General features: G+C 44.0%; 1 protein-coding gene across 4 annotated transcripts in view; it reads right to left on the bottom strand.

Annotated features, from left to right (window-relative positions):
• LOC126470623 (ribosomal protein S6 kinase 2 beta) overlaps positions 1-24,820 on the bottom strand; it is a 596,121-nt gene that overhangs the window by 172,618 nt on the left and 398,683 nt on the right. The window lies entirely within an intron of this gene.

Below are 24,820 nucleotides of genomic sequence, written 5' to 3' on the forward strand. Positions count from 1 at the left end.
GGGGAGAAGGGGGGGGGGGGGTATTTACACTATGGCTAGCCATTAAAAAAATCCCGCAACTCCTCAATCTCTGGTAGGCATTCTTTTGACAGATTCACTCAGAAATTAGCCTCCTCTGCAGCACGCATCGAATGTTTAAAAAGATCACGTACCAGAATACCATGTCTTTAAACACGGAGCAGAAGCTCGAACTGGACGACGATGGGGAAGTAAATCGGTCCTATTCTTCTCAAAGAAACCATCCTGGCACTTGCCTGAAGTGAATTAAGCCAACCACGGAAACCTAAATCTGGATCTGGATGGCACAAAGAATTGAACCTCTCCACCCATATTCAAACTGATATCACACACTATGCGTTACCTTTCTCTGTTTGAAAGTATGAGCTCCCCGACAGTCAAAACTGTAATCTCTATTTTTTTATCTCACTGACTTAATAGCTGCTTGAAATTAACATAATCCCAAGGTGAATGTAGTGTTCCACGCAACTTTTATTTCCATCCTTCTACGGGTACCACAATGCGTAAACCAGGATGACAAATAGATGGAGCACTGCGCGAAGATTCAACAACTACTGCAGAAAAATATTTACGAAGAATCTCTCAGAAAACTAGAAGTAATTCTGGCCAATGTAAAGGCTGTTGGTAGTACCAAAGATACCGCTAAGACTCTCATGGACTGTACAGGAACTGAAATGTAGGGTAGTAAAGCAATAGCACAAACAGTGAACGCAGGTTTTAGATTAGTCCGGAACCGCGCCGCTGCTACGGTCGCAGGGTCGAATCCTGCCTCGGGCATGGGTATGTGTGATGTCCTTAAGTTAGTTAGGTTTAAGCAGTTCTAAGACTCGGGGCCTGATGACCTCAGATGTTAAGTCCCATAGTACGTAGAGCCATTTTTGAACCAGGAAATCCCGGGTTAGAATCCCGATCCAGCACACATTTTGACTCGTCGCCGCTGATTCCGCATAAAATCCCGATGCAGTTGATCTCAATAGCTCCTTCCCTTTTCTTTCTCTCCCCTCCACTTCCAATTTACGTAGGAAATATGAACGCTAAAAATATTTTTGCGTCTGTGGTGCTGGGACACAGCTGCAGTTTCACTTATCTTTTAACCATTATCTACCGAGATCCTTCAAACAACAAACCATGTCCAGTAATTGGAAGAAACGACGTATCACATCCATTTACAAGTAGTGTGGTAGAATGATCCCAAAAATCACCATTTAATATCCTTGACAGAACATGTTCTGAGCTCAAACGTCTTAAGCGATTTAGGGAAAGCCCAGACAATTTAAATCTGGATGGCCGAGCGGGGATCTAAACCGCCGTACTCCCAAGTGTGAGTTCAGTCTCTCAGCTACTGGCTGCAGTGGAAGGTCAGTGTTTGTGCACCGTAGAAGTTGAGGACATTAAAACTGGCCGAAAGATCTCGTCTCTAAACTCAAATTTCCGCCAACCGCTATGAACGACCGAAGGTAGTGGTTAGAGGATTGTTTTCGTAAGCATCTGACAGAAGTTGTCGATCTGTTCCAAAAAATGGTTCAAATGGCTCTGAGCACTATGGGACTTAACATCTATGGTCATCAGTCCCCTAGAACTTAGAACTACTTAAACCTAACGAACCTAAGGACAGCACACAACACCCAGCCATCACGAGGCAGAGAAAATCCCTGACCCCGCCGGGAATCGAACCCGGGAACCCGGGCGTGGGAAGCGAGAACGCTACCGCACGACCACGAGATGCGGGCGTCGATCTGTTCCTTGGGCTATAACAAATCAACCTCAAGTCACAGGAGGAAAAGCAATGATTTATACGTACAATGTCGAAACAGTGTGACTATGGTGTGTGTAACACAAACTGGTGAATCGGATGAACTGTACCTCCAGAAATGAGTGACTGGCCTAAATTATCCTAATATTTTCGTTAATTAGGTCTGGGGCGATGATATTAGTTTCTGGACGCCCGAAGCCACGGTTATTAGCGCTCTTGTAGAATATGAACTAGATGCTTAATGAAATTAAATTCTTTCTTCGTAGGCAACGTTCTTGCGATGACGGTCCATGGACACAAATTAGGCTCTTGAAAGGCTGACTGCTAAGGACAAAGAGACAGTGTTCGCTTATCAACATAAGAACACGGATAATAAAATAATAAAAATGTCACGTATAGGATTGTGTGTGACTGCATGTACGTCCATTTCCTTTCCTAACGCTTAAATAAAGCTAAATTATGTCATTACAAGAAATGCTATATGTTCCAGCGTAACCATAAGCGCCGGCACGAAGATGAACGCAAGAGCAGAGAAGGCTTTGAGACAACGTCAGCCAGTAGTTCGCTGAATAGGACGGCACCACGACAAGAGGGACATCTAGCCGAAGAGAATATAACCGCCTCTCCCGCCAGCCTCGGCCGGACAGTAGAAGACGAACACTAGTAGACCCGGGCTACAAGAGAGCACTACGATAGCCGGTATTAGTGATTCATATCCATTACTTGCAAGGGCATTGTATATAGTGAGGAACAGCGATTATTTGCATGTCGCCCATCGTTTACGACACCACTGCAAACCAAAGTACTGTTAATCTATTTAATTTGAATAAAAACCATTCATGTGATTTGCTTGAATTATTGCACAGCTATCCGAGAAAGCAGTATCTTTAAGGTACCCTGTAAGGGACGAGTGGGAAAGACCCCACACTAAATAAAACGGGAATTAGTAAAAACAAGGTAAGATCCTATGAGAAAAAGTGTGTGTGTGTGTGTGTGTGTGTGTGTGTGTGTGTGTGTGTGTGTGTGTAAGTCAGTCCTTAATCTCGGGTTTAAAAATGAATATATGAATATTACAAGAGGAAAGGACTAGCTGTCAAAATGGTAAGTGTATGTTACAGATAATGGTGGATGGCTTGATCACTGACTACAAAAATAATGTAATGGCCACTCTGAGATACTTTCAAAATAACTTTCCCAACTCTGGGCAGGAGTTCGGACAAGACAGAATATTAAAACCTTTTCCATACTTGTCTCATTGTTATTTAAAACAGTGGACAAATCGTTATCAAGAAAAACTGCTGCCCTCTTCTCAGAATATAAAAAGCAATCAAGTAAGATGTGGCGAACCGGCACTGATACAACACACACTGGTGCGAGGCGGTGCCCGTGTGTCAGAGGTCACTGCCTTATTCCCAGGTGTGTTGAAGTCACTTCCTTTTCATCTGTGTGATTGGAACAATTTTCACCACGGCAAGCCTGTACATTTCACAGGACTTCAATTTGTTATCTTGTACCTCCAGCCGCACATTCTCCCATTGACACTGAATTTCTTCTATATCAGCGAGGTAACAGCACTCGAGAACGCAGCACGATCAAGTACCTTACTTTGCTTTACTTTCCTTACAGGCGTCCCTTACTGTTCTGTCACCTCGTTCGTTTCTCAACATTCCCACACTGCTCGGCACTCAAAAATGAGAGACGCTTCATGATTCTGCGTGTAATTCTTGAACCGGCGCCATGCTAAGCTTCAGCTCTTGGGTACAGCAGCGTGTTTCGTTTCTCAACATTCCCACACTGCTCGGCACTCAAAAATGAGAGACGCTTCATGATTCTGCGTGTAATTCTTGAACCGGCGCCATGCTAAGCTTCAGCTCTTGGGTACAGCAGCGTGTATTAGGAGAACAACACGAGGCTCACCTCCTAAAGATTTTATAAACGTCCGCTAAATGGGAGCGTATTCAAAATGTAGAAAAATTGAAGTTAACGCAGATGGGTAGTAAAAACAATTCTGTAACGTTCGTATTGTATTAGTAATGTGCTGCTTGACACGATCACTTCGATTAAATATCTCTATGTAACATGCAAAACGATATAAAATGGAACGAGCTCGTGAACAGGGAAGGCGAAAGGTGAAGTTCGGTTTACTAGGTGCATTTAGGCATGTGTAACTCATCTATAAAGAAGAAGAGAACCCTTGTGCGTCCCATTCTTCAGTACTGCTCGAGTGTTTGGCATCCACACTAAGTCAGATTAAACGAAGACATCGAAGCAACTCAAGACACGCGCGGCTAGATTTGTTATCGGTAGGTTAGATGAACATGGACTATTACGGAGATGGTTCGTGAACCTAAACGGGAATCCCTGGAGGAAAGACGAAGTTCTTTTTGCAAAAACGACAGAACAGGCATTTGCCTGACTGCAGAACAATTCTACTGCTACCAACGAATAGTTCGGTAAAGACCACGACGATCAGAGAAATTAGGGCTGGTACAGATGTATATAGACAATAATGTTTCCTTCGCTCCACCTGCGAGTGGAACAGGAAAGGGTTTGTCTGGTAGTGATAGAAAGTGCTCTCAGCCATAGATCGTCTGGTGGCTTGTCGAGTATGTATGTATGTATGTATATAGACGTACATACTCGTTTGGATTGGTAATATCCCAAACGTTTACCAACAGCGGTTTATCATTCCTTATTGAGTTACCAGTACGATTTTCAAAGGATTCTGCCCCTGTGTATCCTTTGTTACATTTTCGTCTTTTTTACTCGTTTCACGTCGGAATATTTCCTTTGTTTAGCTTATTTAACTTTGTACCAGGGTACGACTTAAACTAATGTGTACTCTCAACTGTCAAAGCAAATTGTAATGGAACATTACCAGTGTTGAGATGGTTGTATGTGCACGTTCCGAAAGCCAGTAAATTAAAAACAATCGCTTGTTTCTTTTATTACACTTGCCATGTCGCGAACATTGTTTTAGAGGAGGGCCTGCCAAGGCATGTCAAACCGCACGCGAGCAGTTGTGCAGGTTGAGGCTCGGCCAGTTCCGACCCTAACTCGGCAGTACTCGGTACAGTATTGCCGAGTGACCTTTTTTCGGTCGGCACTACTATCTCCAGTTCGACAGAATCGTTGTGTCACCACTGCTTGCCCTTCAGTGTTTGTTCGTAGTATATAGAACATTCACAGGTCCAGTGGCTGTTTGCACAAAACGAGGCAATCTAGCGACCTATAGTCACAAGCGTTTAAAAATTAATGGAAATGTCGTAGTTCAAATCCAACAGCGCCGAAAAGCATATGACGCCATCGAGTGATACATACGCGGCTTGAAACGGAGATCCGACGAATCTCTCGGAGTTGTGGACGGCGATTTACCTGTCGCGAATTGTGATGGCTCCCAATACTTTCTGCGTCTCGTGAAGCTTATGCCACGAGACGTTGCCGCCGTCATGGCCAAAGGGAGTTACAGACTATAGGACAAATGCGTCTAATTAAACTGCTCATGAGCGAATTACGGCGACGGTCACGTTAAGGTATGCAGCATTCAACAAGAATGCCTGATTAAAATCTGCGCCTTGGGATGAACGCAGTCCAAGGCAGGGAACACAACAGTCGTATTATCCTTTGGCGCACGCACATGTAGCCCTAACTAGTAATTTTAGTTGTTACATTCGACAAACATGAAAACCACTATCTTCCTCCGCCTAATTTCCCATCTCCTGCATCATTCACCTTGGCGTATTTCCCGACATACACGGTGTCTGATCAGCAAGATCACTAACGACGACATAAAGCTAGAAAAATACTACTATTATCTGAAGACCATTTCGATCAATTGTAGTTTACGAAATGAACTCATATTTCGCTTTAACTAATTGTATCGAAAATATTTGGCGTAAGGAAATTTATTTGTTTCACGTAACGAGTATTAACCTGGAGCTTCTTGGCAGATAAAAATTGTGTGAGACGTGACCGCAAAAGGCCAAGTTCCCATGTTCAAGTGCTCTTCAGACTGAGCTATCCAAACACGACTCGCGACCCGCTATCACAGCTGTACTTTCGTCAGTACCCCCATCTCTTATTTTCCAAACGTCACAGAAGTTCTCTCTCTTACCTTGCGGGACTAGCACTACCAGAAGAAAGGGCGATTAGAGAGTCGTGCTTGAGTAGCTCAGGCGGTAGAGCATTAAACCCGCTCAAGGCAAAGGTCCCAGAATCGAGTCCTGGTCCGGTTCACAATTTCAATCAGCTAGCAAGTTTCACAACGGTGCGCATTCCACTGCAGAGCGGAAATTCATTCTGGAATGTGCACCACTTTGATATTGGTCAAACTACGTTCCGCCTGATCAATGTATGTGTTAGGTACTTTAGACGTGAATTTTAAGGAAGGGGAAAAAGAAATACTCCTGTGAAACGTCATAAAATATACTCTTTATACGGCAGGTATAGCATTTCTTTGTTTTATTATTTCACTGTATCCACTGGTGTGTAATTCATTCATGCCTTTGCATGAAATATGTCTACTGCATCGTAACTGCTACCGACGTGACTGCGTTTATGTATAACACCCATCTCTCTGATCCATAACGGAATCTTTCCGATAATCCACAATCTGGATTAATACTCCATAAACAACTGAGATGTTACGAAAATATAATGTAACCTTTCAGTTGTTCTGACGATCTACTGCTCACTTACTGTGAGCATGGTTGGCGCAAGCTGGGAGACGTCGCGTTGTAGTGGTTTGCTTGCATATCTGTTGACTCAATAAAGCATCCCTCGCTCAATAACTGGAAAAATAGTCTGCGTAAAGACATATATTTAGCTTTGTATAGCTAATGACGGTCCACCTTAAATGCAAATATAATTATATGAATGAGTATGGACAGGTTCCGAAGGTTCGTAACACTGTAAAATCATTAATGATGTACCTGTTAGCCGGCCGTGGTGACCGAACGGTTCTAGGCGCTACAGTCTGGAACCGCGTGACCGCTACGGTCGCAGGTTCTAATTCTGCCTCGGGCATGAATGTGTGTGATGTCCTTAGGTTAGTTAGGTTTAAGTAGTTCTAAGTTCTAGGGGACTGATGACCTCAGAAGTTAAGTCCCATAGTGCTCAGAGCCATTTGAACTATCATATACCTGTTATCTACGAAACAAATACCTTTATGAAGTTTTACGAAGCGACATTAAATATAACGATGACCTAAGATCAGCAACAGGATTGGAGAATGGAAGATTCTTGATGTAGGTTGCTGCGCATGAAAAAGCCTCATTTTTTTCTGAAGTACGAGTGCTGGTAGTCCTAACTGAAGGAGACGAGGGAATTTCGAGATATGCTGCTAGGTTTTTCCTAGAGTTCTTTGAGGAGACCCGGAGAAACGAAATAGGAATCGTTAGAAGGAAGCAGTTCTCGTCGCGAAAGACAGACAGGCAAATTTAGAGAATCAGAATTCGACACCGTCTGTTAATGTTAGACTATTGCACTACCTCCATGTGAATTTCACATAAGAACCAGGATATCATTGCTTCTACTTGTGATTACAGAACGTCGTTGAGACACACATACACACTATTATATATATATATATATATATATATATAAGATATGAGCTTAATATGCGACTTCAAAACTCCGTCAGACCGCAACTGCATTAACGTAAGTGATAGAGCTTCTAAACCTTTGGTATGTACGACGAATGCACAGAAGTGGCTTCAGTAGACCAAGGAGGGCAATACCTGGAAAACAGAGTAATGGGAACATGTAATATGGATCAATAGTTCTACTTGACTGGTTCTCTTTCACAGTGTGTATCTACAGATCCGGCAAATTAGATGAATTTTCATCGGAGTTAGGTTAGTGGTATGGGCGATTTTCAGTGGACCACATGGACTCACTTATAGGAAAGGTAAAATTATTTTAGGTGCCTACCTTCATTCAATAGCACACTCTTTGTTCCCAGCGTAAGATTACTACTTCCAAGATAATCCCTCCACTGAATGGTGGGAAATGTCTACGGCTGCTTCGTTGAAAACTGGTTTCAACACGTTCCGAATTTGAATATTATCAAGCCACTTGGGCATGTAAAGAAAAAAAAAATAATGAAGTGCTTATTACTGTCCTTCAGAATCACTTAAGAAAACGCAAGTTACTTGCAATTAATAATGATATATAATCCCATTAGCCAGCATTCACGATTCACATACAGCGATATCAAGGACGATTTTGGCTGTTCATGATACCCAAAGTTCCCTAAGCCATATTACGTGATTTTTGTACCCAGCCCATCGAAACGAGAACATAAATGAACTACGTTATTCCATTCTCTGAGCAGGAAAGTTTAGCACTTATAATTTCCGGTTGCACATTAACACGCAAATGTCTTACTGTTGTCTGTCCTTTTCACGAACTATCATTCATACGTCGCTAAAGTTTGAAATGCTAACACAATGCATCTACGAGCGTTCCATACGATACAAAAAATGTAGTCTAGGTTGTGGTACATCGTACATGCTTGGATTTAAAGCGGCAAGTCTGGAAAGAGAAAAGGTCGCATCAAAGTAATGAGACGAGGCTGTACTGAAGACGATTTGCACTGCAACTAGTAAAATTAAGCAGTTCCGGAATATTATTCTTCCACTTCTATTGCGTTCATGAACAAGTAGGTAGAACACACGTGTCTAAAACTAGATTCATGAATTTTGCTGTCATATGCATTTTAAGTAAGCCAAAGAGAAGTTTCCCCCTATTAATCACAACGCATACTGTCACTGAGTGCAAATTAATGACTGGCACTAAAATACAATAATTCATGGCAGGAGCAAAGCTACAAATTATTGGAATCCATATGTTTTCTGTGGGTTTCGACTTTCGGAATAGTGCATTCAGATAAGACAATCGAGATTGTACTTAACAAATTTAATTTTGTCGAACACCTTCATAATCATTGTTTATACATGACAAAAAATGTTTTTGCGGTTAGATCGGCCCAACCCTTACGAAGAAAATAATAATTGCTGTATTAGCGGTCACTGCAAATTTACTATTTTTTGAAGCTGAAAACATTAAAAACGCATTTTAACATGTTTAACTCTAAGAGATTGAAAGCGAGGTAAGCAGAACTGTTGTCAATATTGTGACAGAGAACAGTTGCAACACATAGCCTATAATAAAACGTTCTTACGTTTACAAGTTGACACCAGGGTCTGTTAATAGCTCGATATGTCATAATTAGATGTTTCTTCATGAATTATTTTACAAACCATGGGTCATCGAATTTTCCTTTTGATTATTTTGTTTTATATGCACCAATGTTACTTAAAATGCAGGTGAGCCATGAATTTAAGTCTTTGTTTACAGCCGCTGTTCGATTCATCGTTTTATTGCCGAAAGACTGATTCATACTTCGTTACAAAGAAAAACATTACAGAGCGTTGCAGGATACCTACACTAACACGTATGAAAATTCCAACATCAAGAATAATTCACGGGATTAAAACGAATTTTTATGCCACAGATTAGGTGGCACGTCAAATGTACGTCACTTTTGAATGAAAATTCAGTGTGCTGTGAAGCGATTCCTGCCCCCCTCCCACGCGCTGCAAACAGTCCCTCAAAGTCGTGGCACGGCATCAAAAGCGAGCTTATAAAATGTTAGTCAGAAATCCCCTTCCACGCGATTTGTATACCAGTCGTCGAAAGATTAATACTAGTTACTTAATTACTGTAGAAGCAAGGAAATATTCGATTAACTGTATTCCAGGGATGTTAGATGGTACCGTATCAGGTGAATGAAGCCAGAGAAGCTGTAGCGCTCGTCCTAACTCAATAAACGCTTGCAAAGGGCGGTGCCGCTGTTGTGCTGTCGCTGGTGGGATGCGGCCAAGTTTGCAAGGTAAGATAACAAGCACCACGAATGCATCCGATTGCGGGCAGCCGCCCCGCACGGCCACTATTGTGTCTTGCGGCCACCCTGCGGTTCTAGGCGCGTCAGTCTGGAACCGCGTGACCGCTACGGTCGCAGGTTCGAATCCTGCCCCGGGCATGGATGTGTGTGTTGTCCTTAGATTAGTTAGGTTTAAGTAGTTCTAAGTTCTAGGGGACTGATGACCTTGGAAGTTAAGTCCCATAGTGCTCAGAGCCCTTTTTTTTTTATCGGGAGGAATGTGTTATAAAAATTATGTGAGACCTATATTGTGGCACGCAAATAAAACCTGAAAAAGAAAATGTCGGATACAAGGGTATGATGATCGGTGAAAGCGAATGTAGTACTACACAGGAACAAACCAAACTAAGTTCTTTTATTTTTATTTTTATTTTATTAACACAACTTCGGAGGGGCAGATGACCAAGCACTTTGGTCCCTCCCCCCCTCCCCCTTAAACTGATGTGTTGGTAAATGTGCCAACACCTTGTAGATATAGGAGGGGGCCGATAGGCACGCTATCTAACGCAGATGGGCGTGAATTCTGGAAGAGGATAAATAGTGAAAGCTAATAAGAAAAGTATGCAGCTCCTCGAATACTTAACTTTATTCGATCCTTGTGGTACATCGCTCTGGATAATACAAATAAGACTATCTTCAGATACGGTTAATGGCGCCTTGCTAGGTCGTAGCCATGGACTTAGCTGAAGGCTATTCTAACTGTCTCTCGGCAAATGAGAGAAGGCTTCGTCAGTGTAGTCGCTAGCAAAGTCGTCGTACAACTGGGGCGAGTGCTATTCCGTATCTCGAGACCTGCCTTGCGGTGGCGCTCGGACTGCGATCTCACAGTGGCGACACGCGGGTCCGACATGTACTGAATGGACCGCGGCCGATTTAAGCTACCACCTAGCAAGTGTGGTGTCTGGCGGTGACACCACATAAACCAACCAAACAACCACAACTTCGGAGAATGTAATCGAACTGCCACGGCAGACAAATTTCATATAAATCAGGGATGGGCAAATAGCGGCCTGCTAAAGATTTTTGTGCAGCCCGACGGGAGAGGCAAATGTACGTCACGTGCGCGACATAACATTTCCACTACACACAAGCGCGTAAATTCTATTACCGCAAACCGAGCTGACACTCGGCGCGGCGGCTGACGGGAGCGGCTGTAAAGGCATTTCCCTTCTACGGACGCTCCCATTAGCCACGGCGCTAAGTGTCTGCTTGGTTTGCGCGAATAGTACGATGCGCAGGGCTTTTTTTGGATGATATGATCTAATTCCATTTTGTCTGTGCAACAGTAAATCTATAAATTTCCGACTGCAGTGAAACGATAAACAGGCGGTGTCGGATCCGACACATCTTGTTTGCTTCTGTTTGCACAGGAGACAGTGCTAGTGTGTGTTATGTATGTAAAGCAAATGAACCTGATTTATAAGGGGGATTTTTCTATTTTTATTTTTTTTAAGCCAAGTATCATATACGACACGGCCTTCTGGTACGTGTCCTGAATTCCACCTTGTAGCATGAAGGTTAATACAGGAAATAAAGCAGTGTGTCTATTGCGTCACGAAACGTAAACCGTATTTAGGAAGTACAATCTGAAGAGACATTACGACGCAAAACATAGCGAATTTGGCTGCAAACATTCCAAGGAAGAACTCTAAATAAAAACTGTTGTTCCTTCAGAGCTCTTTCAAAAGCAAACACTATTTACAAAGCAATCAACTGTTCATATTAGCGCTACAGAACCAAGTTTAATGGCAACCTATAACCTTGTTAAAGGCACCATGCCTTTTTCCGATGCCCAGTTTATTACGCATTGTATGCTGGAGAGTGTGAGCATATTGCGTCCTGATCTTAGAAGCAAATTTTGAAAGCGTTTCAATTTTCAGAAGGACTACTGCTCTGCGCATTATCCATGGAATTAATGAAAATTTCGTCATGAGAGAGGAAGTACCTGGCCTAGAACAAATGAAAGAAAGAACCGCTGGTAAGAAATTGCTGTGATATGTGTGGAGAAAAAGAGGCCTGTCATGGAACAAAATGGCAATCTTCACAAGAGATGGAACCAGATCTGTCAGTGGGAAAAATGTAGGCACTGTTAAGCTTTTAAACAGCAAGTCACAAAGGCTAAACACAGACCGTGGAATACTGACTTTTCAATGCACTTTGCATCATAGGAATCTTTGTAAAGCTGTAGTGGTCTTAAAGCATGGCGTACATTGTACTGTTGCTGTAGTGAACACAAGAAGAGCAATGCCACTCGACCACAGACTGTTCAAATATTTTCCTGTCGTGGCAGAGTATGAAGACGTACTTTAACGCAACAGTGAGACGTGGTTGAGCTTGGGCGAAGTTTTTTTTTTTTTTTTTTTTTGCGCAGAATGAAATCCTCTTATTTCTAAACACAAAGCTATCTCATGATTTTGTTACAAAAAATAGTGTGAAGAGTGTAGACAGGAAATTATACAAAATGTTTAAGGCCTTCGTGGCCAGTTGTTGACAAATTGCCTGTTATCTTCTGTCTGGGATCTTCGGTCGACGTTCGTTTGATTACTTTTCTGACGTTTCACCACCACAAGTGGCTGGCATTAACAGCGCTTCACCCTCCAATGCTTGTGGTGGACTGTAGTCGAGCTCACGGCCGCAGATTACACGAGGGTGGTTTGAAAAGTTCTCGGCTCGGAATAGAATAAAGTATTTACATCACTGAAATTTTATTTTGTTTTTCAATCTAGTCTCCTTGTTGATTAATGCACTTGGTCCAACGATGTTCCAGTGCCTTGATCCCATCTCAAAAATGAGTTTCCTCCAGGCGTGCAAAATAGTTGTATATTCCGGCTATCAATTCTCCCTCTGAAGTGAATCTTCGTCCACAAAGAAAAATTTTCTGCTTTGGGAAGAGATGGAAGTCTGACGGAGCCATATGAGGTGAATAAGGCGGGTGTGACAACAATACATACCTTATTTCGTGTAATTTTGTCATGGCGACGGCACATGTGTGCGGGCGCGCATTGTCTTGTCGCGGCACCCATTTTGCAGATAATTTTCTCATTTCTAATTCTTCAATTAAAATGTGATATACCCTTCCAGATGACATCTGGCATACGTGAGCAATTTCACACACTTTTAATTGGCGATCAACCTCGAAAATTTTGCGCACTTTTGCAATGATTTCTGGAGTAGTGACACATCTAGGCCGACCACTGCGCGGATAATCATCTAAACTCTCCTGACCACATTTAAATTCATTTGTCCACTTGGCAACACTTTAACATGAAAGAGCCGAGTCCCCCAGTGTATTCTGGAAATCGGCATGAAGTCCTTTGCTTTCATACCTTTCTTTACGAAGTACTTAATCTCAGATCGAATCTCTATTTTTTTCCATCTTCGCATATCACTACGCGGGAACAACAACCGAGCCACGTCATTGCCACAGCTCACTTCCAAGAGCACTGACGTGACACGTGTCTACAGGCAACAGTCCAATTAATATCACGTGAACAACTCGTTGCGCTAGCGCTTAACTCTCGTGGTGATTCCGAGAACTTCTCAAACCACCCTCGTATGTACCTGGCACTCTAACGTCCAAGGCCTTTCCCGTGTTCATTAGCGTTGCGGTTCTCCCTTTCCTACCTGCAGCGGTTGTTCGCTGCAGGACGGGACTCCTATATCCGTTCATTTTGAGACTTTTCTTTAAGCTACTGTCATGTTTATGTATTTCTACAGCTTCTCTGAACAAGTGGATGTGATAGCTAGAACTTTCGTGTCAGCGAAGTTTACCATGTGGTCGGTCCCTCACAGCGCGCGCTCCGCCACGGCCGATTTCTTCACCTAAACCAACCTGCAATGGCACTAATGATCGGCGACCTTGGTGTTGACTGATCGTTCAGTCATCACAACTGACTTTTCCCACATATGCATGGAATGAAATATATTCCCGACGTTGCAAGTGGGTCCTTTCTTCCTTTGCTGATCTGCGACTTTCTTGACTTTTTTTTGTCGATTTGTAAATAGTCCTTACGCCGTGTTTGCAAAATATTCGCCCGACTCTCCCCGTAACTCTGGAAATGTATAGCAGAAAGGTTGTACCCGACATCTATTTTTCCGATGCGTCACTTCGCCGGGTGTTTGGTTCTGTGACATTTTTTATGTAACTGGAGAAGTACCCATTGCTTCTGAGGACATTTATTACGTGTTGAACCTCGTGTCTAAGGTGATGCAGCTCACATACTCGTCTTGCTCGCGTTACGAGCTTATTAACCATGCCTCGTTTCTTGTTCTGGTGGTGATTTGATAGTTTGTGCAGGTATCGGTCTGTGTGCATAGGTTTTCGATACACACAGTGTCTCAGGTGTTCACCACATTATGTTGTGAACATAAGATGTGGTACACATACGTCTATGATACATTCGTTGTGTGGAGCCACGGTGAGGAAAAGCTCGGTGTCTTCCTAAGATACCTAAACAGTCTCCACAGCAACATAAAATTTACCATGGAGGTAGGAAGGTGCCAAAAGCTATCCTTCCTGCTCACAAGGGATGGTGACACAGGGTGTATCGAAAACTGACACACACACGTAAAACTGTTAAATCACCACCAGTGCCGTAGAAGCGGCTGATTAATACGCTCGTAACGCGAGCAAGACCAATACGTGGGCCGCAGCACCACAGGCGCGAGATGCAACTCCTAGAAAGCATTTTGAGGAGCAATGGGTACTCCACCAGTTACATAAGAAGTTTCACAGGATCAAACACTGGCCGAAGTGACAAATCGGAAAAAGGAATGTCGGGTACGACCTTTCTACCATACATTCCCATAGTGACGGACAGAATCAGTGGAATACTGTGGAAACACGGAGTAAAGATATTTACAAACCGACAAAGAAGATCAAAGAGTGTCTCGGATCGACAAACGAAAAAAAAGGAACCCACTTGCAATGTCGAGAATACACCGCATACTATGCAAATGCGGAAGCCTATTTTGGAACGACTGGACGATCAATCACTGGCATGATCACTGAACGATAGTGGTATTGCAGGTTGGGGCAGGTGGAAAAATCGGCCGCGGATGAGGGCGCACTCTTTGAGGCCGTCCAAATAGTAAAATTCGCCGACACGAAGTTCCATCTGTAGAAAAGAGTTATCACACCCCTTGTTCTGGGACGCTACAGAAATACACAGAAAACAGCTTCAATAAAAATGAAGACAGCCTCAAGGTGAACGGATCCTGGACTCCAGTTGTGTAACGAAGGACCGCTGTAGGTAGGAAGGGGAGAACCGCAGCGGTAATGACCACAGACGAGCCCGTTGACGTTGGCGCGACAGGTATATATAATCCGCGGCCGCAAGCTCAACTCCAACGGAACCCAACTCCGCTGGCGCAGAACCGCCACGTACCTTGGCGTAACCTTGGACTCTCGTCTTACGTGGAAACCCCATATAGATGAGGTCCACAGGAATGTCTGTGCCAGAATGTCCATCCTATACCCAATCCCGAACTCAACCAGTTCCCTTCCCTGCTCTGTGGGTGTGAACGTATATCACGCCCTGATACGGCCAGTAATGGAGTATGTATGCCCTGTCTGGGGATACGCGGCGAAGCAGCACCTGGAAAAACTCCAGAGGCTGCATAACCGCGCCCTCAGGAGGGCACTGCGCCTACCCCTCGGATTCCCTATTGACGATCTGTACGCCGCTGCTGTAATCCCACTCCTGAAAGAGCGCTTCCAAGATCTGGCAAGGACTTTCTATGAAAGCTCTTCCAGGTCAGGGAACGTCCTCATCCACTCCCTAAGTCCGTATGACATGTTCCGTGACAAGCACAAACGCCCAATGACGATCTTCGACGACTAAGTCGAAGTGAAAATCCCTATATCCAATTCCTGATTCTCTTCCCTCCCCCATAATATCAATCATCTCGCCAACCCCAGACAAGTACCAGACACATGCAGAACAATCATCACATCACACAGACAACCAAAAATCACAGAAATAAACACACACACAAATACAAAGTGGAGTAACATCCGCAAGGCTACAAACTCCCCAAAACACTTCCCCCAAGGAGGCGTAAGTATCAGATGAGAGTGAGGCTCAACTCCAGTCCTCCACTAGCAGGGGAGTGTGAAGCTTTGATAATACCAGCCACTCTTGTTGCAGAAACGACAGAAAAATCATCAAACGAACGTCGGCCGAATAAACCCAAGACAGAAGCCAGCGGGTAATTTGTCACATGAAATTATGATTGAGGCTAATATATCTGAGAGACTGAACTGAATGTGACATTATGGGGAAAGGAGTTGTTTGCGCATGATATGTGGGAGCATGTAAAATCACTCAAAGAAAAACTAGATCTATTTGCAAAGCAAGCAAGTGAAGGTAAATTTTCTCCTTTCCCTTTATTAGGAAAACATAACGTGCCTGTAAGTGTTTCTGTTAAGATTATGGCTCTTCTGCAGTGTTTGGAGAACGAGGTCACGAGAATAATTCAGGACTTTTAGAAAACTGAGCCTCAGTTGAGTTTGCTATCTCATCCACTCATTGACGGTATTGACACAGCAACGGAGGATCTGGAACTTTAACTTATCGACACGCAGTCACATTACACTGTGAAAGAAGTGTTTAATGCTGGGACATCAGACGTATTTCACAAATCGTTGACTGCTGAAAAATATCCATGTCTGAAAAAAATTGCTGGGAGAATGTTGTCTACATGTGGGTCTACAAACATTTGAGAACAAAGTTTTTCTGCTTGGAGATCGATAGATGTTAATATAGATGCTCTTTTACAGACATTAACTTGCAGTCTGTGATGAGAATCTAAACAAGCGGTCTCACTCCAGGTTAAATGAAACTGTAGGAAAGGGTGATTGGATACATTTGTCTCATTGAACTGATTCTAAAATTAAATATTTCTGAAGCTATAGATAACATGAAATCAGCACAATAAAGGTGCAACAATTTTACTTAATTGGTATTTGTTGAGTTTTATGATATAATTTATAAGTTTTCAGAAATGCAGAGTTAAATAATGAATGCAATCCTTTTAGGAGGGGTGGCTCTCCGCCAACATGTGTGTCCACAGCGCAGCCCTCGAACTAAAACAATTGCCCATTCCTGATCTACACAGTAGTAGGTAAATAAGCTTCTGTAGCGTGAATCAGACATATGGACTGCATATTCGTTGTGGAGTATCCTCATGAATTTTAGGATTGCCATACAATGTATCTACAGTTTGTACACCACCTCTCTTTCGTACGTACCGAGCGAGGTGGCGCAGTGGTTAGCACACTGGACTCGCATTCGGAAGGACGACGGTTCAATCCCGTCTCCAGCCATCCTGATTTAGGTTTTCCGTGATTTCCCTAAATCGCTTCAGGCAAATGCCGGGATGGTTCCCTTGAAAGGGCACGGCCGATTTCCTTCCCAATCCTTCCCTAACCCGAGCATGAGCTCCGTCTCTAATGACCTCGTTGTCGACGGGACGTTAAACACTAACCACCACCACCACCATCTTTCGTACGTAGTAGTCTAGAATATAACATGCTTTACGAATGTCTACGGCGAAATCCATGTCTACATTCAGAGGCCTACGACATATTCCCCACTTTTTTTTCCATTGCCTCCAACGCGCACACCGCGGAAAGTCTAGTTCGAGAAATACGATAGTTCACTATATCTACATCGACATGACTGCTCTGCAGTTAACACTCAAGTGTCTAGCAGAGTGTTCGTCGTACCACTTTCAGGTTATTCCTCTATCGTTCCACACACAAACAGCGCGCGGAAAAAACGAACACTCAAATCTCCCCGGCGAGCTGTGATTTAGTTTGTTACGATGGTAATTTCTCCCTCTGTACGTGGGCGCCAACAGAATACTTTCGCATACAAAGGAGTAAGTTGTTGATGAAATTTCGTGAAAAGATCTCCTCGCAATGAAAAACGTCTTAGTTTCAAGGACTGCCACCCCAACTCGCGTAGCAGATCCGTGACACTATCTATAATATTTCGAGATAGTACAAAACAAGCTGCCGTTCTCTGAACTTCTTCGATGTTCTCCGTCAATTCTGCCTGGTAAGGATCCCATATCGCACAGTAATACCCTACAGAGGACGGACGAGCATAGTGTAGGCAGTCTCTCTAGTGGACTTGCTGCATCTACCGAGTGTTCTGCCAATAAAACGCATGCGTCACTGCACAATGCAGTTGCACACACTCAACATAGGTCTGGACAAGTTGAGGATGGCTTTACTCTTAAAGATGTTTTATCAGAGTAACAACAGTGCTGATGCTTTTCGCAACAATCGATGCATTAAAGGAACACAGAGAGGTCCTCTTTCCGTATCGAGGTTGAAAACGCAATTCGGAAGTTCGAATTAACTGACGATTTGGGATACGCCGACGGCCAATTGCGGCACAAGTTGTTGAACAAGTTACTGTAGCCATGGCTGTGAATGCTGGACACAGTATGCGATCTTCAAGCATTGCACGAGCTGTGTTACGACAGCTGAACATTCCATGCTCCACCGTTCCAAAAGAGCAGCAGCATAGCCCAACTGTAGTGCGGTTGCAGGCTGTCGTGGATGCAGGTGGTCGTCACTGTGAGCAACGTTTGGAAAATAAAGTGTGTTTCTTTCAATGGTTTATTGCCTTTTCTCTTCCGCATATTCTTAAAAATGTTTCCACAAAGTTTCGCGGTCTTACAATCACTGGTTTTTATGGGGGCCGTCTCAAGTAGCGATAGTTTAATTACAACCTCTATGTACGTAACATAGGACCAGAATCTCTTTGGACTTTCTCGAGACAGTCAGTTTCGCTATGCTAACTGTTAAAAGAATCTCGAACTGAAGTCAGAGATAATTTTCTAGCTTTTGTAAAACTTCGCCAATCTTGGGGATTGTGTGTTCTCTGAAATTTGGCACGCTTTTTCCCGTTGTTTCTGCAACAGTGTTCTGACCTGTTTAGTGTAGACCTGTCATAGGGGATCAGTTCCGTGCCTTATCAATGTATTTGGAATAAATCTCTCAACTGCTGTCGATGTTATTTCTTTGGATTTAAGTCATGTCTTGTTTAGGCTTACGAAGTTACTTACTTCCAAAAAAAAAAAAAAAAAATTTTTTTTGTAGTGTGTGATGGCAATATATGATGTACGCAGTAAGTTTTCTTGTTTCGTTTCGCCTCACGATTGCAGAGTGTACAGCCGTAGCTACCACCATAACCTTCATCGTGTGACTAGGCTGCGGCAATAGACTGCTAGCGCTACCGTCCTAATGTGAAGATTTGTGGTCCTTTCATGGACGTGGAAGGTGGGGGACGCAGTATTTCGGATTTGGAAACATCCTTTATACAGCAGTTGTTCTTCAGACTGTCCTCAATACTTACAAATAGGGGTCATATCTACTGTGAATACTGTTCCAAAAGGCAGCTTGTGGCGTCTGTCAACAGTGCCACTCAACAACGCAAGGCTGCCAGATTGTCATCACCATGGAAACGTGAAGCGTGGATGCAGCCACCACTTTAGGATCTCAATTTTGCCTCTCCGCACGCCAGCGACGTTGTTCATGTGCCCATTACTGTCGAGGCGCTTGTGGTTTATCGATGCTTTGGAATGCGTGCCACAAGGCCAGCCCGCACAGGACTGCTTCGGTCTTACAGCGTCGAGCTGTATTGCCCACTGCGGCTAACATGGCGGTCATACCGTGCTAGTGTTATGTTGCGTGATACACTAGTCGCTTTTCGCCAGATACGATCGTCTTCTTTGTACATTGGCCACTGAAATTTCAACCCCAGTAAAGACTGCAAATAACATAATTTTAATTACAACAGGTCATTCTCCACTGTACTGAGAATGGTTATGATGTGGGGTACAGGTGGGGCACGGTTAAATGGGGGTGGCCCAGGTATCAGTGCTGGGGCACTCCTGTGATTTATATATAAATGATATGCCTTCTATTATTACAGGTGATTCTAAAGTATTTCAGTTTGCTGATGTCAGTATCTTGGTTGTAAAGAATTTTGGGTGCAACATCGGCACTGTTTCAAACAGTGCAGTTGAAACATACGTCCATAGCTGATAGAAAACTAACGACAAATCATAGTAAGACTCAGTTTTTGAAGTGCCTAATACGCAACTCAACAAAATCTGATGTTCTAATTACAAAGAATGGGCATATGGTTAGTGAGGCTGGGCAGTTCAAATTTCTAAGTGTTCAGGTAGATAGTAAAAATGAAGCATCTGAAAAGATCCTGAACAATTTACTATTAGAGCAGTATCTGAAATGAGTGGTAGTTTTACACGAAAAGTAGTCTACTTTGCTTATTTTCATTCCTTTATGACATATGGCATATTTTGGGATAACTCTTCCCATTCTCAAAGGGTATTTTTGGCTCAGAAACGGGCGGTGCAGGCAATACGTTGTGCAAGTTCGCGTATTTCTTATCGATCCCCGTTCATTAGTCTGGTTATTCTGACACTGGCCTCTCAATATGTATGTTCTATAGTGCCGTTTCTTGTTAACAACATCAGCTTATTCCCAAGAATTAGCAGCTTTCACTTAGTTAATACTAGGCAGAAAGCCAATCTGTATTTGGATCGCACCTCCTTGATTCTTCTGCAGAAACGTGTGCAGTATTCTGCATGCATTTTCAATAACCTGCGGCAAGAATATAAAAAATCTTAGCAGTAATCCCCATGCTTCCAAAACTAAACGCAAGAGTTCCCTCATCGGTCATTCCTATTCTGTCGACGAGTTCCTTGAAAAATTGAGCTAATTCCTGTTTTACGTTGTTGACTGCGTTTATATAAACTTATAGTTTTGGTCTTTTTAGGATTCACAAACATTTTATTTTATCTATTATTACTTTTCTGTTGTAATTTTATGTACCGACACGTTCCATGACCATTGAGATTTGCTCCTTAAGTTGATTCTACGGAACTAGACGTGTAAAATAAAAGTGAAAAAATAAATCGAAATTCCTTCATGGAGCAATACGTAAAAGATGAGAAAGGCAACCACTCACCTATAGAGGAGCGATGCGTGGAGCATAGAAACACACAATGGGAAACAGCGTTCAAACTAGCATTCCAGCACTGGCTCTTTTTATCGCAACAGTACACACATTCGCAGACAATCACAAAGACACTCAAACGTACACTCCAGCCAGCGTGAATGCTGCTTTCTGTTACGTGTTTCTGCTTGCCACGCATGAATCCGCTGTAGATGAAGAATTTTAATTACTGTGCATATTAGGACAGTTGATATTTTTAATAATATCGTGAGACCGATATATCGATATTTAAAAATATACCGTTATCGCAACTCGATAAATCGGGAAAAGTATCGATATATTGACGAGAAAATATTGAAGTTTCTACCTATAGAAATATCAGCCGCACATCCTAAATATACTGCTGCTTTTACCGCTGTATAGTTAAGTACTAATTTAGTATTAGATATTCTGTACATCAACAAACTAGCATGTTGCCTATCCCCTTTAGAGCAAGAATTGAAAGGAAAATGATACACGTTCAAGCTTGGCGATAACCACTTTGATAACAATGGTAACTGCATTAAGTGGCACCAATACAAGGTGTCCGATGGATCCGTCGGTCGTTTTCGTCACAAATCGGATTTGTACGGAACACTTCACGTAGACTTCCCCCGTTTTTCATCTCCGCGAATGCCAGCGAACTAGCAGTTGTAGGGTCAAAACTGCGTGGCGAAGCTAAACGTTGCCGTTTCTGTTGGTAGAGTCAAGCGCCGGTTAAATCATTTCCCCCTCACACGTCTCCACCCACAGCGAAGACCAGTCTTGCCACTTACATTTTCGTTCATCATTTTCAGCATCTGTTTTTGAAGAACGCTGATGCGATGAAATAGCACACTAGATGCGTTAAAAGTGTTTTTTTAACGCAACTGGTGTGCTATTTCCTCACGTCGGATAACTTTTTATTCTATTCACACTGACAACCCCCGTCCCCCGTGCTGCGATCGGACCACTACTTTTGGGCCATACATACACTCCTGGAAATTGAAATAAGAACACCGTGAATTCATTGTCCCAGGAAGGGGAAACTTTATTGACACATTCCTGGGGTCAGATACATCACATGATCGCACTGACAGAACCACAGGCACATAGACACAGGCAACAGAGCATGCACAATGTCGGCACTAGTACAGTGTATATCCACCTTTCGCAGCAATGCAGGCTGCTATTCTCCCATGGAGACGATCGTAGAGATGCTGGATGTAGTCCTGTGGAACGGCTTGCCATGCCATTTCCACCTGGCGCCTCAGTTGGACCAGCGTTCGTGCTGGACGTGCAGACCGCGTGAGACGACGCTTCATCCAGTCCCAAACATGCTCAATGGGGGACAGATCCGGAGATCTTGCTGGCCAGGGTAGTTGACTTACATCTTCTAGAGCACGTTGGGTGGCACGGGATACATGCGGACGTGCATTGTCCTGTTGGAACAGCAAGTTCCCTTGCCGGTCTAGGAATGGTAGAACGATGGGTTCGATGTCGGTTTGGATGTACCGTGCACTATTCAGTGTCCCCTCGACGATCACCAGTGGTGTACGGCCAGTGTTGGAGATCGCTCCCCACACCATGATGCCGGGTGTCGGCCCTGTGTGCCTCGGTCGTATGCAGTCCTGATTGTGGCGCTCACCTGCACGGCGCCAAACACGCATACGACCATCATTGGCACCAAGGCAGAAGCGACTCTCATCGCTGAAGACGACACGTCTCCATTCGTCCCCCCATTCACGCCTGTCGCGACACCACTGGAGGCGGGCTGCACGATGTTGGGGCGTGAGCGGAAGACGGCCTAACGGTGTGCGGGACCGTAGCCCAGCTTCATGGAGACGGTTGCGAATGGTCCTCGCCGATACCCCAGGAGCAACAGTGTCCCTAATTTGCTGGGAAGTGGCGGTGCGGTCCTCTACGGCACTGCGTAGGATCCTACGGTCTTGGCGTGCATCCGTGCGTCGCTGCGGTCCGGTCCCAGGTCGACGGGCACGTGCACCTTCCGCCGGCCACTGGCGACAACATCGATGTACTGTGGAGACCTCACGCCCCACGTGTTGAGCAATTCGGCGGTACGTCCACCCGGCCTCCCGCATGCCCACTATACGCCCTCGCTCAAAGTCCGTCAACTGCACATACGGTTCACGTCCACGCTGTCGCGGCATGCTACCAGTGTTAAAGACTGCGATGGAGCTCCGTATGCGACGGCAAACTGGCTGACACTGACGGCGGCGGTGCACAAATGCTGCGCAGCTAGCGCCATTCGACGGCCAACACCGCGGTTCCTGGTGTGTCCGCTGTGCTGTGCGTGTGATCATTGCTTGTACAGCCCTCTCGCAGTGTCCGGACCAAGTATGGTGGGTCTGACACACCGGTGTCAATGTGTTCTTTTTTCCATTTCCAGGAGTGTACTTGCTTCACACAGTCAGAGAGAAAGATTGGACGTGATGAAAGCTCAAAAAGTAGTAACACTCCTTCACACAGTAAAAGTAAAATTATGTTCTACTACAAAAGAACAACTTTAAATATATCCCTATTGGATTGGATTTTTTTTGGGGGGAAGAGACCAAACAGCGAGGTCATCGGTCTCATCGGATTAGGGAAGGATGGGGGAAGGAAGTCGGCCGTGCCCTTTCAAAGGAACCATCCCAGCATTTGCCTGGAGCGATTTACGGAAATCACGGAAAACCTTAATCAGGAAGGCCGGACGCGGGATTGAACCGTCGTCCTCCCGAATGAAATATATCCCGAAAATCGTGGAAAATATAATAAAAAATAAAAATATCGGCACTCGATATTGCCATTTTAACACTGATATATCAGAGGAAAAGATGTAGCCGATATATATATATATATATATATATATATATATATATATATATATATATATTGATATTTCTAAGAGAAAAGTTGGTGTATCGATGTATCGATATTTTATGGACAGCCCCAGTGCATATGGAGGATAGAAGCAAGAAGATACGATTGCATTTTATGTAAACTGAAGGTGGAGAGGGGAAGAAAGGAAAGAAAAGGGAGGGGAGGGGTCACTGCTGTCAGTTGCAGCGGGACATTACGCGTAATCAGCAGCGACTAGTGAAAATGTGTGCCGGTCTGGGATTCGAACCCGGGCTCTCCTACTTACTAGACAGGGGCGTTAACCACTGCGCCATCCGGACACAGCGTTACCGCAACTGCGCAGACTACCTGGGCATGCCTCACGGCCGATGCACATTCCCATCGAGCGTGACATATCCGCAGCCACTGTCCATTTCCTCCATGTTCGCTCTCTGAGATTGTCACAGAAGGTCAGACGTATTTGTGCATCCGCACAGAAAAAAGTGGACCCATTAACCAGCTAGGCCAATCACATTATATTAATGCGTGGTATCTATTCTTTCGGACATGTCCGAAAGAACAGACACCACGCACTCATAACGATTAGATCTGTAGGTAATATCGAGGTATACAGGGTGCGAAATTTAGTACAGATATGCCACCTCTCGTAGCAACAATATCTCTAATCCTGATGAGCATCGGCTCGAACTCAGCTTGGAACACAGATACGGATACGTCATTCTGCTTTAACGCTATGTCAGAGTTAATCAGTCGCAGTGGCTGGTGTGTGGTTAAATGGCGATCAATGACTGGTATACTTTGTTATAAGATCGCAGACAGATTAAAGTCGAAAATATAATGCTCTGCAAAAAGCCCAATTGCGTTTTCCTGTGCAGAATGTTGGTCCGGAACAAAACAAGCGGAGCAACAACTTGCTGTAATGGAAACCAAAATGCTTCGCTGGACATCTGGTCTGATACTTTCTAATCATATAACCAATGAAGAAATACGCAAGTGGTACGGAGTGGCACCTCAATACGATGAGGGAAAGCCGTCTACAGCGGTATGGACACGTACTTTGAGGAGACCAGAATAAAATAGCAAAACGCCGGTTTTCGTTTGAAGTCTATGGACGACTTATTGGAAGACCGAGACAACGTTGGCTAGATACCCTCCACATAGACCTCGAAGTAGCGGGCCTCCACACTAAGCAAGCACAAGTTCACGTCAAGTAGAGACAGGGGGCCA

This window comes from Schistocerca serialis, chromosome 3 (genome assembly GCF_023864345.2).
Source record: "Schistocerca serialis cubense isolate TAMUIC-IGC-003099 chromosome 3, iqSchSeri2.2, whole genome shotgun sequence".
Classification (NCBI taxonomy): domain Eukaryota; kingdom Metazoa; phylum Arthropoda; class Insecta; order Orthoptera; family Acrididae; genus Schistocerca; species Schistocerca serialis.